Source organism: Erythrolamprus reginae, chromosome 6 (assembly GCF_031021105.1).
Source record: "Erythrolamprus reginae isolate rEryReg1 chromosome 6, rEryReg1.hap1, whole genome shotgun sequence".
Lineage (NCBI taxonomy): Eukaryota > Metazoa > Chordata > Lepidosauria > Squamata > Dipsadidae > Erythrolamprus > Erythrolamprus reginae.
The window spans coordinates 27,761,639-27,780,633 of NC_091955.1; the positions used below are offsets into that span (position 1 = coordinate 27,761,639).

Below are 18,995 nucleotides of genomic sequence, written 5' to 3' on the forward strand. Positions count from 1 at the left end.
AAGAGGAGATGAAAAAGAACCTTATCATTATTAAGAATTTTCTGCCAAGGTCTTCGGTTGCCTTTTAGTTTTAAACTATATAAAGTTTTTATTTTTCTCCAAAGCATGTTTTATAGGCAAGATAAAGCAAAACGAAATCAAATACAGTATATAATGATTATCTTTTTGCAGAAATGCTTATCAACAAAACTGTATAAACTTCCTCTGCAACAGATGAATAGCACAAAATAGCTTAAAATGAGCCTTAATATTTTGCCTATATATACATAGCTCTATTATAGTGTCACACTGTTCTGTGCTTTGTAAGTAAATATGATTAGACTCTGAGCTACAAGTTATACATTATTTAGCAATTGATGGATTTAATTAAAGAAGAAAATGTACTTTTGAAAGGAACATGGCAGGGAGGGTCAATTTGAGTAGCAATATTATAGTCTATTTGAAATCCATTAAAATGTAGCTATGGAAAGAGAACTGATTAGTATGGAATGTTTTCCCCTTAAAATAGCATGAAAATGTTCTTACCCTGAAAGTTAGATTAGGTAAAACAAAATGTTCTTCCTTTTCTTTTGAACTTAAGCATAATTCCTCCCTAAATTTTTGCAATTTCCAAATTAATGATATTTACTTTAAATTTGCTAAACCAATTCAATTGCACAGAGTACATTTCAAATTTTAGAACTTGTAGTACCCATTTATAATAGCAATATCACTTAGTTTTATATACTGCTTCCCAGCGCATTACAGCACTCTCTAAAAAGTTGACAGAGTCAATATATTCTCCCTAATAATCTTGGTCCTCATTTTAATGATTTCAGAACAATGGAAGCCTGAGTCAACCTTGAGCCAGCAGGTCAGAATTGAACTGCTGGCAGTCAGCAGAGTCAGTCTGCAATACGTCATTCCAGCTACTGTGCTATTAACCACTGTGCTATTAACCACTGTGCCACCATGATTTGTGGATAAGGTGTGAGGATAGGATAATGAAAGTGATAATGATAATGGTTAGGATGTGAATTTCCCCTTTATTTACTGAATTTACTGAATTTCAAGGCCATAGACTTGTTCTGTCTGGGTCCCCCCAGACGCCAACACCAACCAAAAAGAGTATCCAGACACACTGGTAAAAAGCAAAGGCAGTTTATATAATTCAAAGCAAACACAGGTAACAAAAACTGTTCTTACAGACAGGAACACTATGAAACTTCACAGAGGTTTCACGAAGGCCAGGCAATAAAACAGGATTCTTGCTGGCAAAAACAACGCTGGAGATAATAAAACCCATGCCTCCCCCAAGTCTTCCAGACTTCTAGGCCACAAGCCAAGATCAGAGACGCCAAGAATCGAAGCAAGGTCACAGGACTCCTAGTTGATAACTTTCCACAAGACTGTAAGGGCGGGCCTGCCTTTTCAACCCTGCTGAGGAGAACCACACCCAAACCCAGCTGTTGCCAATTCAGGGATGGAAATACCTTTCTAATTGGCCCCGTCTTTGAGCTGCACGTCGCTGCCTCATGTCTATTATAGCCTGTGCGTCTTCATCCAATGAATCCAGGCTACTAGCTGGGGGAGCCCCCCCCCGGGGGGTCTCAGGCTGCTCTCCCTCCTCCTCTTCCTGATGTTCCTCTCCCCCGTCTACCTGGTCCTCCCCCTCCTGTTCACTGTCCTCCTCCTCTGGGCATGGATCCGGCAGAGATCCAGCCGGTCCCTGAGGAGCCTCAGGCTGAATCACAACAAGACTATAGTTTTGGACTATGTAGTGACTCTGAGCATCTCAAAGAGCAGGAGCAGGAAGAGAAGGAGATCGGGAACCAAAAAGCCAAAAAATCAAGTTACCAATAATCATCCTAACCCAGAATCCTAGCGCAGTCCATTGATAACTGAATGGATAATAATTTAATATTATCCATTCAATCATAATGCCTAAATTCTCACAGTTTGTTTTAAAACTAGGATATACCATTACTGTAAGAACTGATTGATTGGCTGATGATTGTGCTATGAAACTGCTGTCAAAAATAGATTTTCTATAAGATGATGTATCCCCAACTTATCCCTTCCAGTCATGCCCACATGTGGCACATTAGTCCATCCACTTTGCTGCTAGTTTTCCTCTTCTCTTTCCTTCCAGCATTACAGCCTTCTCAAGTGCAAAATATGATGATTTGAGCCTGGTCATTTGCGCCTGAAGTGTGAATTCTCAATTGATTGTTCTGTGATCTGTTTGTTTTTTGTATATCCAGGTATTCTTAAGAATAGTCAAAGTTCAAAACCATCAAACCACTGTACACATAATTCTGTATAAGTATAGACAAATTGAGACATTTAAGTATATTTTCCAATATCTTAATTGGTGCCTTATGTGGTACATTTTTTGATTGACAGTCCCTTTACTGTTCATAGAATCTTAAAAGGCAAATGATATTCACCATGTGAATGCCTTCAATCAGTTCTATGGCTAGTTGTTATATCTGATGGTACAAGATGGTGTTGTTTATATTCAATTTAAATCTTATTTTTTTCATCACACTGCCTGAATTTCATTACTAGAACTTCCATCATTTCCATTTTCGACTATTAGAGTAGTGTCAACAACATAGCACAGGTTATTGATTCCTCCCAATTTTAAAATCATATTCCATTTCCATTTCCTGAGATATATACTCAGCATAAAGGCTAAATAAATAAGGAACAAATATATCACCCACGTTCCATCCAATTCCAGATGTGTGCATTGCTTTTATATGAGAATAAGCAAATATTCTTGGACTTCCACTTTCCTAAGCATATTCCTAAATTGATGTGGTCAGCAAATACCCTTTCATAATCAATGAAGTTCATACTGATTTATTTTAAATATTCTTTGGCTTTTTAAATTATCTAGTAGTAATAATGTCTTTTTCTTCTTAGCCTTTTCTAAAATCAGCTTGAACATCTTGTATATCTCTTTCCAGATAGTGCATTAATCTTCATTGGATAATCCTGAATGTTGTCTTTTTTTTGCTAGTACATGTAGTCCTTGATATTAGCCACAATCTTAGACCATCATGAGAAAGGTTAGTTTTACCGTACTGATGATATGTTGCTGCACTAGTAATCCTGTTCAGTATGAGAGGAACCGCAGGTTCAGACCTTTGCTTTTGGCTGAGGAGCCAATGGGACAAAGCTACCATCTGTAGGATTATGATTGAACATCTCTAAGTCAGAATTCCCCCTAAACATAATGATACCACAGCGCTGAGGAGCCTACGTGGGCCTCAGATGCAGAGACCCATCTATCAAGGGAGTGGAGCGCGACCGGAAGAGACTATAGGAGGCTCACAATCAAATATATAAAACATCCAAATAATAGTAAAACATCTAGAAACAGTTTTAAAACAATTTAAATGCAACAGTTAAACCCATGCATGCCATTTATGGCTGGATCTCAATGGTTGCCAACGTCAGATCAATGGCCCCAGGCCTGCCAGAAAAGCCAGTAGGGTGGGGGTAGTCCAGATCTCTGGTTTCAGAGAGTCGGAACAGCCACAGAGAATGCCCTCCCCTGCAGACTGCCAGCTGACACTGTTTAATGCATGGGACCTGGAGAAGACCAACTCTGTGGGCCCTTACCGATCGCTGGGAGCTATGTGGTAGAAGGCGGTTTCGTCTATCTATTGTCTGGCCCTAAGCCATGTAGGGCTTTAAAGATAATGACCAACACCTTGAATTGTACCTAGAGACCAATCAGAAGCCAGTGCAGGATTTGTGTAATGTGGGTATACCTAGGCGCATCCACAACAACTCACGCAGCTGCATTCTAGACCAACTGTAGTCTCTGAACACTCTTCAGGTGTAGTCCCATGTAGAACGTGTTGCAATAATCTAACCATGAGGTGACAAGGGCATGGGTGACTGTGAGAAGATCCTGCTGATCCATGTAGGGTTGCAATTGATGGACTAGGTGAACCTAGCTACAGCTGACAGATGTTGGTTAATCTTAGCTATGAATTTATGAGGAGATCCAAATTGTGAACCCGTTCTGAGGGGGGTAATTTCCCCCTCCTGAACCAAGGATGGCCAATCAATATAGTCTTTTGGAGGCAATACCCACAGCCACTCGGTCTTGTCAGGGTTAAGCCTGACCCTGTTAACTCCCTTCCAGACCCTCACAGCCTCCAGGCACCAGCACATTATGTCCACTGCTTCACTGAACTGACATGGGCTGGAAATATATAACTGAGTGTCATCAGCATATTGCTGATACCTCACCACGTGTCATCAGATGATCTCACCCAGTTGTTTCATGTAGATGTTAAATGGATGATCTCACCCAGTGGTTTCATGTAGATGTTAAATAGAGGACAGAGGACTAAACCCTGAGACACCCGGAAAAAAGGGGTCTGGGAGTCAACTTCTGACCTCATACCAACACCAACTGTGACCTGCCAAAGAGATAGAAGAACCACCATATCACAGTGCCTCCCACTCGCAACTCCCTTAATTGTCTCAGAAGGATACCATGTTCAATGGTATTGAAAGCAGCTAAAAGGTCAAATAGAACCAAGATAGAGTAATGACTTCTATCTTGCGCTCACCAGAGATCATCCATCAGAGTGACCAAAGCAGTTTCTATGCTGTAGTCAGGTCTGAAGCCTGATTGAAAAGGGTCTAGATAATCCATTTCATCCAATGACCATAAAAGCTGGGATGCCACCACTTTCTCAACAACCTTTCCCACAAAGGTAGGTTGGGGACTGGATGAAAGTTCTTTAATTCAGCTGAATCCATGGAAGGCTTCTTGAGGAGGGGCTTCACAATAGCTTCCTTTAATGGTTTTGGGGAGGACCTCTCCCTCCAGGAGGCATTAACCAAAACCTGGAGCCAGTCTCGTGTCACCTCCCTGCTGGCTGAAACCAACCAGGAGAGGTACAGGTCCAATAAACATGTGGAGGAACTCATTGCTCCCATAGCCTTGTCCACATCTTCAGGAGTCACAGGCTCAAATTCATCCCACACAATAGGACTACCACCTAACCCTGTCATCTCGGTTGGAATTTCCCAATCAGAGTCCAGGTCCATCTGAATCTGGGTGACTTTATTTGACAGAAATTGAACAAATTCCTCAGATCTACCCTGAAATGGCTCCTCCATCACCTCTGCATTGAGAAGGGAATGAGTCACCCAAAGAGGACAGTTGGGCGCGAATCCATGGATGCAATAAGTGCAGAAAAATGCAAATAGTTTGCACCCATATTGCCACTAAATAAGTCCTAATAAAGGCTCTTTACAGTGTTCGGTCAGATTCAGAGTTACTGGTTCTCCAGTATCACTCTAGATGTTTCTTCTGGTGCTTTATCTCCCGGAGCTCCTCAGTGAACCATGGAACATTCCGCGATCCACCACCATGGAGAGGTCACAAAGGCGCAATCCAGTCCAGTGCCCTTTAAAATGCCATGTTCCAGGCATCCACCAGGGACTCAGCAGGCTTGTGGACAGGGAGTCAGGTATTTCCCCAAACTCCCTCTTGAAATCTTCAGGGCATCTTGGGAGGAACCATTTAATTGACTCCGCCTGCAATGGGGGAGTGGTGCCTTAAAGTCTAACTTCAGCAGGAAATGATCTGACCATGACACGGTCTATACCCCTTAATTCCAGATTATGTCTCCACTGCCCCAAGAAGAACAGTAGGTCAAGTGTGTCCTCCCATGAGTCGGACCCTGAACTATTTGGGACAGTCCATAGTTGTCATCTGAGGATTCACCGAGCAATGGTAACTTGAAGTCCCCCAGCACCATACGCCTGGGGAACTCTAGTGCCAACCTGGCTATGCCTCTAGCAGCACAGGCAGGATTGTTGTAACACTGGTGGGAGGCAGGTATGTCAATAACAAGCCCAACTGAACTCAACAAACTCTGGGACAGGGATCCCATGAAGGCAAAGACTCTTCCGGACAATAATTGCCACTCCTCCAACATTTTCCTGGAGTTGCAGCTGATGCAATACCTGAAACTCATCAGGGCATATCTCCAAGAGGTGAATACCCACCCCCTCATGGCCCAGCCAGGTCTCAATTATACATGCCAGGTCTGGCCCTCCACCAGAGTAAATCTAGAATGAGGGGGGCTTGTTAATAACAGACATTAATAATGACATTAAACAGCAGCAGTTTAAAATAGAGTTACTTAATGGAGATGTCTGTAATACTGGGAAATTGACCTATTTGTTTTCATGAAGACCTGACAGTTAAAGCAATCACTTGGAATATAAATTGATTCATATTTTTTGAAATAAGCTGGAAAATTGGAACTATATATTACTAAGTTGCAAGAAATATATATTTTAGTGGATGAATAACTTCTGAGGTATAGGAGATGAACTGATCAAATCCATATTAGTAGATGCTAAAAAAAATGAAGTAGCTCTTACGCTTAATAACTAATTTTGTGTCTCTGAGTCAGCTTTCACCTCTGATAATGGTTTGGGACATCACAATTTTCTTGGCAGCATTTTTGGAAGTAGTTACCAGTTTTATGGTTTTCATGCATAGGTATATACTATTACTTTGCGGGAAAATATTGAAATGGAAGAGATTTTTCAGAAAGTTAAAAAATACCTGGTAACCCATTGACTTTGCAATGAATTATAAAGATAATGCAATGTTCTATATAAGGGAAAGCCTCTTGATTTCATGGATTTTCATCTTTTCAGATGCATTTGCACCTACGTTGCTAGAGATCTATCATCTATCATCTAATATTTATTTTCTCCTTCATTTTATGAGCTCAATATTATAGTACTATTAAAGCTTGAGAAAAATCTCACCATACCAATATCTTCGCTTAATGAGGACCCTAAAATATTAAGTAGCCAGAAGACCATAACAAATAATATTATTAGTTCACTCAGTTCACTCTGAATATATTAAAAATGGAAATGTACCGTACTTGGCAACATCCATTTGCCTATTTCTTTTCTTTTTATATAGGGACAAATACATTAGAATTGAATGTTTTAATTTTATTGGACCTTGAAAAAGCCTTTGATATGGTTCAGATCGAATTCATGAAATGTATTCTAAGACCATCTTTTGGATAACAGTTTTATATTTTTATCCTTCATACTTCTAGAGTACTGTAATTACAAATGGATTTTGTTTTTAGTTCTGGTCTGTTTTGATTTTTAATTTGGTTCTTAAACAATTATCTTTCATTTGATAGTCTCAATATATTGAGATGTGGTGGCACTTGATTTTGAATATAATATAAATTGTTCCTATGCAGGTTTGACTGACAACTATTCAGTTAATGACCATTCAATGGTGCAATGGCATTGTAAAAAATGACTTAGGACGGGCATAGCATTCTCATATGTGATCAAAATGTTGATCCCTGTCAACTGCCTATCTTTATAATGGTTGCATTTAACAACTGCAGTAGTTTGCTTAACAAACCATGGCAAAAATGTTGTAAAATTGGGTGGTACTTTTAACAACCTGCTTCCTTAGCAACAGAAATTCTGGTCTGAACTATAGCTGTCAGTCAGAAACTATATGTATGCCAATGAGTCCCATTGGGAGTAGAGTAGCATAGAAGTCGAATAAATAAATAAAGTTGTGCAACATATGATTTAAGCTTGGTTACACTATCAGTTAGAAAAAGTCTAAGTTTTGCCTTTGGGGTATACAATATGAATAGGGTACTATTGGTAAGAAAATACAATGTACAACTTAGATTTCATAAAATAATTGGGTTTATATTTTATTAAAAATGCAGCATATCACAATATCTTGAACTAAATATGTCAAAATGTATAAAAGCAATATCTCTTAATTCAATGACAAAAGCAAAATCACTGGAATAAGATTTATGTAATTAAAATGAACAGGCAATGGAGGTATATTTTAAGAAAGATTCCAGTGTTAATTCCTACCAGATACACAAGTAGGAAAAAAGTACATAACACCAAATTTCTAGAGAATCATTAGCCAAACTGAGATTGCAATTTGATTAACCTATCAGTTTTTCATCTTTATAATTGGGCTTTCATTCTAACATGTATTTTTTCTGCCATGAGGTATTTTTTGAGTATTACTTTTGGGGGGCTACTAAGGAAAAGAGTAATTCTCTTGAAGATTTTGGGTTCCAACTGTATTAAACAAGGATCTTTGCTTCCAGACTTGAAAGCAGCTAATGATGAATTCTTAATAAATAACATTAGTGGTTTAATAGCAAATTCTGGTCCAGAATCATCTAAGAAATTGACAAGCTAGTGGAAAAGATGTTCTATTGAAATGCCTGAGTCAAATGAGGGATGAAAAACCTTACATCATGTTGATTTATAGTAGTTGTTTGACAGACTTTGATCGATTATTTTCTGAATATGATTTGCTTTTGCATCTACTTAACACACCATGCAATTGATACAACTGAAATATATATTGACTAAACCTTATGGCCCATATGCTTTAGCAACCTGTATCCTAACACACATAAGAAGTAGAGTTCTTGAAATGAATGCAACAATTCAATTTTTAAGAAATTAAAAAACAGAATTAATGTTAACTTCAATTACATATCTAAAGGGCAGAAGAAAGCATTGAAATTCTCAAAATTTTGCCGCACAATAGTTTCAGGTTTTAAAGCATTACTGACAAATCAATTTTATTCATCAGAATACGTATACTGGATGCCTCAAAGAATGTTCATACAGGGATTGGATATTAGGTTTATTTGTATTGAAGAAAATTTGAAGGCTTTTTCATGCATGTAATTTGGTCTCATCCAGGAAGAGTCTCCAGGGAAGCCACTAGAGCCTGGGGAGGGTGAAAAATGGGCCTACTGGGCCCAACAGATATTGGGAAATGGGCTGTTTCAGGCCTCCAGAGGGCAGCCATTTTCGCCATACCTATGCATTGAATTATGGGTGTGGGCACTTGCTCATGCACGATAGCACAGGCACATGTGCTTTTGGCACCCAAGGAAAAAAAGGTTTGCCATCACTGTGCTAGGCAATTGAACCACTTCCACATGACCATAGAATTCTGAGATCCAGTGATAGGATAAAGTGCCATACACAGAAGTCCTGTCCAAAACAGGCCTGCCATCAATTCACACATGAAAGTCCAAACATGTAAAAAATATGACTTTAGCAATCAAGTTGTCGAAGTGTGGAACTCATTACCGGACTCAGTAGTGTCAACCCCTAACCCCCAACATTTCTCCCTTAGACTATCCACGATTGACCTCTCCAGGTTCCTAAGGGACGTACATAAGTGCACTAGCCTGCCTTTGGCCCCCTGTCCAATTGTCTCTTCTTATCTCATATATCATATATCATATATCTTTTTTTCCTTCATATATCTTCTCCTCTATTTTTATATAATACTTCATGTCTATTCTCCTAAATATGTATTGTGTATTGGACAAAATAAATAAATAAATAAAACTAAATAAATAAATGCTGGGTAGACCATGTTGCAAGGATGCCGGACCATCACATCCCAAAACAGCTCCTCTATGGTAAAAATTAAAAAATAAAGAGATGCAGCAAGCAGATATACAAATAAATCTAAGGAAGGGGGAGAACAAAGATAACTTATTCTCATACAGGCACCTTGTAGGCTTCCCTGAAATCCCCATGGATGATGCGGGCGAGAAATGTTTTAAGAGCCTTCCAGAAGGCTAATAGAGATGGGGTTAAACAGAATGATCTGCTACTTATTTTTCCAGGGAAAATGATGTGCCAATTCCTAGAGCCATAAAACAGAAGTACTGAAATGGCAGACTTGTGAGAAAGATAGTTCCAGAGGAACATTTAATTGCTTGGACCATCAGGTGAGCTTTGGGATGCCTACTTTAAAAACAAGTTCACAGATTAAGTACACCAAACAGATGTAGCATCCAGATCGGTGCAGATGGCAATACTGCCAGAAATATATCACTGTGAGATGTGAATTATCGTTTGCTAACAGGATGCTGCCATTCTTTTCATAAATTACAATCCAATGAAGAATTAAACATGCTTAACCTGTGTTCAACTTTGAGCTGAAGTGAATTCCCAGTATGTGGATAATAAAAGTCTATTGTCAATACTAACATCTTTTACTTTTAAATCAATATCAAGCAAATGAATTCAGATTTGTACCAATGTCAAGTTAATATTTCCTTGCACCAGTGTCATTAATATTCTGAAAAGCATTTTCTATTCATACTTCAAGTTCAAAGCAGTAGCATTCCAGAAATTGTTTGCAGTAGTCTATGTAATTAATCTGAATAACATACATTTAGATTAACATAAATTTAAATAGTTTACTGTGTTTTATTGTTCTTTTTTAAAGGAATAAACAGAATAAACATCAATTTATGATTAAAAAAAAACTAGGTCCAGATTTACTGTATACTTATATTTGTAAACAACCTATATTTTTGAGATTGATACTATACAATATTTTAATTTTAAAAAGTTTTATTTTGTATTTAATTTCTATTAAAAAAGCATGAAAATCAATTTTATATAACAGTATGAGAGGGTTTTGAGACATCTCTGTTGAGAACATTACATTGATTTTTTTTTTTAAGGTTAAATACTTGCTGCTTTTTTCTGCACTGTTTCTAGTTCTTCGGCATCCTTCTTTTATTAGGGCAACAAATACTGGACAAAATATTTCAGATGTCCTCTGATTATTGCAGCAAGGGTGAAACTAGCACTGCCCTGGGTCTCAACACTATATGGTAGGACTGCATGCTGATTCATGCTTCATTTGTGGTCCATCAGGATATCCAGGTCCTTCTCATACATGCTATTACTAAGCCACGTACTATCTAACTTTTATCTTAGATTTGTCAGGCACAATCTACTTGTAACAAACCAAGCCCAATGCTGGCTCCTAGTAAATAATTATTCTAACTCTCCAGCTACCAATTACTAATTGGCATCCAGTGATTTTCCATTGATTACTTTTCCCATTCATTTGAAGGAATACTTATATACTGTCAGCTTGATAAAGTTATTTGTAGTAATTAAACAGCAGTCTATATTTTTTTTTCTGAACTTCTTTAGACAAGGAAGTCTGCTATAACATACAATCTAGAAAGCTTAGAAGGTTTTGGTTTTAGGATTCTCCTTGTTAAATGCATTGTTTTATGCCTTTAACAATAATATTAAATGCAAGATAGTGATAATACACTGTAAAACCAAAATATTATCATAACTTTCTTTTCTACATAATCAGTGCAATAAATAAATAAATCAGCACACTATCGTGCCTATCATCCCTGTCCTACTGTCCCCATTTATTTGTATTCATTCTTTGTTCATATCCATGTTTATACTTATATCCAGGGGTGGAGTAGTGAAAATGGAGCTCCACTCCAGAGCACCCTATTTACACTGAAAGATGTTGAAAGAAAATGCCACGCCCACAGTGTGGTAGTAAAACATTTGGAAGCACTTCACTGCTTATCTGCTTATTATCTAGTACATGTTTGACAAATCAAATGAACAAACAAACAAATTGAAGCAATATATTTGTTTTACATGGCCTCTCAGAATCCCAGTTAGGTAACTATTATCTATGCTGTCCTGAGTTTCAGACAAAGTAAATGCTGGGAACAGGGCCGCCATCATGAATTTTGGAGCCCCATACAGCCTAAGTGTCTGGGGGGGGGGGGGGGGGGCTGCCATTTTAAAACTACTTTATTTTGCGACATAACAATTATGTATTAAACACCCCCCCCCCATTTTTCAATTTGGCCGGGCCCCTGACGCCAGTAGCAGTAATACTGGCCTATCGGTGGCCCTGGCTGGGAATAGGGTATTGAGAACATCTTCCTACAGAATAAATATTCTAGGATTGAGTGACCCATTTTCCAATCTTAGATGAATAATGATATTGATCGACCCATTTCATGCCACCAGTTAGGGAAATGAACTAACTTTCAATTGATTAATTGTGATAGAAAGGAAATTCAATTTGTAGGACTAAATTCCAGGATCTGAATTTGTAGGACTAAATTCCAGGATCTGATCTAGATTCTAAAACCTTCTAAATTCTAAAACACGTGATCAAGTAAGAGAAACTTGCCGTTTTCAAAAAGTATAAAACTTCCATCTGCTTCTAGAATTATTATATATTACATAAAGTTATTTATTATTTATTATTTATTACATAAAGTCTTAGTGCTGTAGAGGGTTGCAGTAGGCTTAATTGTGAGAGTAAGATTACTGTCATTTGTTTATTTACATAAGCAAGGCAATAGCATAAATATCCAATGACCCAAACGAAACATTAAAAAAAAATTAAACTTTCCCATTAAATGTAATACTCTGTACACTGTGATATACATTTAACAGAAATTACATGGTTCAATGTTTTAGTAATTATACATGGATAATCATAAACATTTAATCTAGTACTTTCAGGCTACACTTTGGGTCTATTGAGAAATTTATGCAATACAGTACATGCAATTTTCCTCAATGAATAATACAGTTGCCCTGGTCCTATTTAGGCTTGAAACAATCATTTGCAACTTTTCTTGTCCTGGGTTCTTTTCCAAAGACATTCTCCCTTTGATGCCTCTCAACTATCAGGCAACAAATGGGAAATCAACAGGGTCCAGTACTCAACAGGGCCATGTTTGTTATCTTTAGCATGAAAATAATCTCATAGAGGATGGGTTCCTCCTCAAAGATCTAAGCTAATCTCCTTCCAAGGAAGGTTAACATTTCTCATCACTGTTCAAAGCAAGGGCTGGTCTCTTCATTAATGGATGAGACTATCACAGATGTAAGATAGGCTCTGTCAAGCCACTCAAAAACTAACCCAGAGGTCTTCAAACTTGACAACTTTCAGACTTGTAGACTTCAACTCCCAGAATTCTCCAGCCAGCATAGCCAAGTTTGAAGACCTCCGACTATGGAAACAATATCAGCAATAATCCATATATTGAACATTACATTAAACAAACATGTGCCTTTAACAGAGTGCCTAAGCCTTATTTAGCCAATTACTACAAAAAAATTACATTTTGAACGTGTGCCTTACAATTTTATGAAAGCAGACCATTATTACATTTTAACATACATTTTTGAGGACAAGAAAATAAAACTGTGTGTAGAAGAAATATAAAATCAGACAGACAGGTGTCAAATAAATGTGAAATGTGTCATTGGCTACTAGATGGTGCTGTTGTATATTTCAGGTTATATAAATATGTGTGTGCAAAGATAGAAAGGATTTTGTTTTACCTGTTGATGGACATTATATTTTCAGATTGGAATTTTAAAATCCTGCATAACGTGTCAGTAAAAGGAAAAAATATTTCGGTATAACATTTATTTATTACTATTTCAGTTAGTTGAAAAATGTTCTTCCATATAGTATACAAGACTTTAGGTGACTTTATTAGGTGACTAAATATCTAGAAGCTGTATTCAGGTAGTCCTCAAATTACAATCAGAATTGGGACTAGAATTCCCATTGTTAACTGTTGTGGTTGGCTCTGGCCCAGCTCCTGCCCCAAGGAATGTGGAGGTGGATGCAGGGGAAACATCAACATGTCATAGGCCTGTTTTATTGCCTGCAGAGTCAGTTAGTACAGTTTCCTCAGACAAAGAAGGTGGGGGTGAGACAGTTAGTACAGTTTCCTCAGACAAAGAAGAGGGGGCTTGGCACATAGCCCAGGAAGCCAATCTCCCTTATCTTCAGTCGATTCGGATGAGGAAGTGTTAGACCCACGCATGCGCAGAATTATGCATTGAAGAGACCAATTGAAGAAATATTACAGGAGATAAGAGAGGCCACCTGTGTTTGGGTAGGGCTCTAGTAATTAGAGCTGCTGATATAAATAGCAGCGTGCTGGCTTGGCCGTTGTGGAAGATTATCTGATTGTTGTTCTTCAGGACCATGCCTGCTGTTTCCAGAACTTGTTTGTTGATTTTTCATGAGTTTGAAACCAAAACAGAGCAAAGTGTTTCACTTCGTGGAAGAAGGAGGGCTGTGACGTTCCTTCACAGCTGCTAGCTAAGTACTTAAGTACTGATTAAGGGGATTGTACAGACTACCAGGTTGTTTTGGGACAAGTGCTCTTTGCAATACAAAAAGGGTGCTTTGTTTCTTTTGAATTTTTGTGATAAAGAACACTGTTTTTGAACTTTCAAGTGTGTGTGTGTGTCTGAAATTTGTACCCTTGAATTTTCAGGAGACTCATACCATAGAGTCTGGCAGAACAGTTAACCAAGGCAGTTTTAAATGAGTCTCGCCCTATTTTACTCTCTCTTCTTTTGCCATGGTTGTTAGACCAATCACTGCAGTTGTTAAGCGAATCAAACATTTATTAAGAAAATCCAGCTCTCTTCATTGACTTTGCTAATCAGAAACTGGCTGGGAAAGTTGCATAGGGCAATCACATGATTCCAACATTCTCCAACTGTCATAAAATTGTCAAGCACACAAAATTTGATTACGTGACCATGAGATCCTGCAATAATTGCTAAGTGCGGGGATCCAGTGTAATTCTTTTTTTCTCAGTGCTGTTCTAACTTTTAATGGTTGCTAAGCAAATTGTAGCCCAGAATTACCTGTAATTAACAATGGATACTTTATAGAATTGCTTATTTATTTTACACATATTAATGCTAATGGGAAAACTATTCTATAACTAAATGTTAAAGTTTAGTATTATGGTTGGTTTTTTTCTTCATAAGTTTTTTTTCAACTTATTCCAGGAATATGTTGGAATTATTCTCACCAGTGAGATGACCCAATTTGTTATAGATTCTGGACAAAGGCCAAATTGGAGTAAGTGATGTCAATTATCTAAAACTGTTTTTCTTATAACTGTCAGTGCTAGTGAAATGCCTGGTAAGTATATGTTGCTACTCCAAAGTGTATTGAAGTAAAAAAAAACAACTGTACCAACCAACTTGGAGTGCAGGTATGTTAGCATCCAAACAGCAACTTACAATCACAAGTGGGACTGGAATTTCCTTAATAAATGATTGCAATCCGAAGTTGAGTCACTATATAACCAGACCTGATTTTACGATCATTTTTTATAGTGGTCTTAAGTCGAGTCACCATGATCATTACGTAAATTATATACTTCAGCAAGTCCAGCTTCCCCAATGCTGTTTTTTGCCATTAATATTGCAGTCTTGTGACTTTAAAATAATGAAAGCCATCTTAAATGGGTCTGGCCTCCCAGGTAACCTAGACATGAAAAATGACTAGATCAATGATGCCGAACCTTTTTTTGCTCGAGTGCCAAAAAGAGTGTGTGCATACACAATAGCACGCACACATGTGCCGACACCCATAATGCATTGCCCTCCCCACACACACATACACGAACAAACCTCCTGGGCTGCCCCCCTGTATGCATGCATGCAGGCCTCACTGACGTCTCTGGATTTTTGGTAGGCCCGTTGGGCCTTTTTTTGCCCTTCCCAGGCTTCAAAAAAGCCTCTGGAGCCTGTGAATGGTGAAAAACAGCCCAATAGGACAACTGGAAGTTCAAAAACAAACTTCTGGTTGGCCCTTTGGGCCATTTTTTACCATCCCCAGGCTTCAGAGACTTTCCTGAAGCCTGGGGAGGGTGAAAACGGCCTCCCCCACCCTCCAGAAGGCTGAAAATCAGCTGACCAGTGGTTATATGTGCACTAGAGCTGACATAGGGCAAAGCCTCGGATGCCCTCAGATATAGCTCCACATATGGCACCGTGGTATAGGTTCGCCATCATGAGATTAAATTAATTAATTCTAGCCGATTGCAAAGTGGTATTAACAAAATCGTGCAAGTCTGAAAGTACAAAAGTACAACACTGCCACTTTTAACTGCTCGATACATTAGGGTGAGTCCTTTTTACATTTCTTTCTCTGACCTTTAAGTCACTGAGGGCTCCTGCCTCTCTTGCCTCATTGATTCCTAAGCAACAGCATCCCCTTTTCCCACAAACATTTCCCACATAATTGACATACATTTCATTACAACCATCTGAATTATAATCACGTGGCTGTGGGGTGTGATGTGATGGCTTGTGATAGTCACGTGAAGTTAGGTCGTAATTTGTAATTTCAAACTGTTGTTAAACAAATGGTTATAAATTGAGGACTACCTGTATTCTGTGAATGGAAAAGTGTCTCACGGCAGCCGTTTTATAGCTCGGCAAGTCCATTGAAAATTTCAGTGTACCTGAATTGAAAAAGCTACTGTTCTTGTAAATAAACATATCTGGAAAAGACAGACAAAGCATATCTAAAATATATTGTTGGAGCAACGTTTTGCAGAATCTAGCCCCACCCAGATAGCCACAGCAGCTAACCAGCCTGCCTCAGACCAGAATGTCAGGAACCTTTATCTTGAGGATAATTGAAGATAATTACTGCAGTTTCTTAGGAAAATATTTACTCTTCATTAGCAAACCTACACTAACTATTTACACTGTAGCTCTCTAGTAGTTAATATACAAAGTACTCACAATTCTCTAACCACTATTCTCAGTTACAATATATAGCTACAATAGCTACAATATATAGCTACAATAGCTACAATTCTTCATCCACCATAAGCCACCTAATTTCCAAGCCACAATATCTTCAAGCCAAGCCACAGCTATGCAAAGGTGCATTATGTACTTTTGTCAGCCAATCAGATTGCATTACAATTTGCATATTAACCATGATTAGGCAGTTTTACAATGTTAAAGTCATACAATTCTTCTCTCTGAAATTTGGAATATTCTCTCAGGTAGGCTGATCTTGACATACATAGCACAACTTTTTATTCAGGAAGCTAAATCGGGTACTAGATCTGGGCTGAAAAATTAAAAAAAGAGCATTAGAGTTTTCTGTAGTGGCTGTCCAGATTTTTGCAAACCATATGTTAATAATACAATACCATGAACTTTAGTGTCCTATTAAATTATTTTCTCCATTTTGTGCTACCTGCATGAACCTGCAAAAAAAGGTTTCATAGGTTTAACATTGCAACAATTTAAATTTTGAAACTGATTTCCAGCTTGGAAAATCACAAACTGTATTGGTTTACAATGGCATGTAAATAATACTGTATACCATCAGCACCATTTAACAAAAATGCTGCAGAAAAATATGGCTGTGTTCCCCATCCTATCAAACTGAAAAAGATGTTATAGAAATTTGTAATGTTGCAGTTAGTTTTTCCTTTACCCATCAACGAAAAGTCTTGCTGTCTCATTAATTAAAGGTTACTCCCAACTTCATTACTGCTAAATAATGTATGTTCTAAACCCGTTTACTATCAATTTGCATGTGTGCTCAAGCATGATCGCAACACTTCTGTGCATATGCAGAACTATTCCAGATAGCTAGGTGGAGTCTCCCATCACCAGTGCTACTGGGTCCAAGAACTAGGCTGAACTGGGAGCAACCCATTGCTGATCTACATACTTATACACTCTCAAAATAATAACAGGACAAAAAGAATAGAATACATTAATCAACAACTTAGGAAAGAATATGAAAATTAGGGTGTGTAAAATCTATTCATCTTTTCATGAGGGATCTATCCTAACAAGCTGTTTATATTATGATATAAAACATCTAGATGATGCTAGTAAATACTCTATTACTGAATTTCACATTGTTTTATGAGAGAAACGACTGATATGAAAAGTATATTTATTTATTTACATCTAGCCAGACGGAACAAATGGTAGCAAACACACAGGTCTAGCTCTCTGAATACTATAAATATTCTCCCTGATATCTTGAGAAGCCTCTAGCAATTTTTTTCAACAAGTTTCATATTGTAGCTGTTTATTCTGTTTTCCTGACAATATGATAAATGGAGTGGCTCTCTTGTGAAATTCAAAAGTGCCAACTACTAACACTTTCCAGTATGCATATTACAATCTCTGTCTTAGCTTTCTAAAAACAGAAGGTATCATGTCTATCACAAATGGCAAGTGTGGATTTCTGTGGAGTTTGTGCTTCAATTGAATCATAGAATCATAGCATTGGAAGCAATTTTAGGGGTCTTCTAGTCCCTGTCTATGGCAACAATACCAAACAAATGGTTATCCACTCTTTCTTGAAAGCCTCCACCAATATAGCATCCACAACTTTGGGAAGCAAGCTGTTGCAGCAGAGGCGGAGTAACGACGCGGACACAGAGCTGGATTTAAAACTGGGTCATTTTTATTAATTAAATTATCATAAATTTAATTCAACCTAACAAGGACCCGCAGGGCCCAATGAATTACTTCCGGGGCAGAAATGACATCAGAAAAACTTCCGGGGCAACGTATGGGCGTAGCTCCATGCTGATCCAGGTGAAGGGGCCACGCCCTCACCTGAATCCCAGCCATGCAAATGCATGTGGGAGGTCTCCCCGTATAACCCCTGAAAGGCGATAGAAATGGGCGAGACCCAAAGGCAGGTTCTCCCCAATTGCTCAGATCGAGTTAAAGGCACCATGAGCCCTTGGAGAAAATCTGCCAATTATCCCCTAAGATGCCCAATGAAGAACACGCAGTTGCTAAACACTACCCAATTTCCGCCCCTAACCTGCCAACCCAATGACCAAAGGTAAGCCAATTAAAAAACTAATCGGGGAGCGAAGCACCCCCTAACCATCCATCCTTCACCACAGTGTGGAATAGGTGAAAAAATGGTCGCAGAAAATACCGAGACCGCCAAAAATTCCTATTCGGCCCCCTAAGGGTGACCCACAGTAGCACACTGAAAGATAGGGAGGGAGGGCGGGTGTTCGCTTGCTCGTCGTCAGGGCAAAAAGGAGGCCCCAAGCCTGCACAGCCCCTTTTATAGGGCTGGCAGGCTCAGCCCCTGTCCCGCCGTCATCGGCCTAAGCCAATGACAAAAATGGCTGGGATCTCATGAAATCTCACAAGATCCTGGCTATCCAAAATGGCGGCTACACCGGGAGCCACATTTCCTTGGCCCTGCCGCAAATCCGGATTGGGGAGTCAGTCACCGGCCGGGCATTCTCTTGGTTAATTGTTCTCACTGTCTG

At 38.5% G+C, this 18,995-nt stretch overlaps 1 long non-coding RNA gene across 1 annotated transcript in view; it reads right to left on the reverse strand.

The window, feature by feature from the left end:
- Positions 1-18,995, reverse strand: part of LOC139169388 (uncharacterized) — an 81,207-nt gene that overhangs the window by 9,721 nt on the left and 52,491 nt on the right. The window lies entirely within an intron of this gene.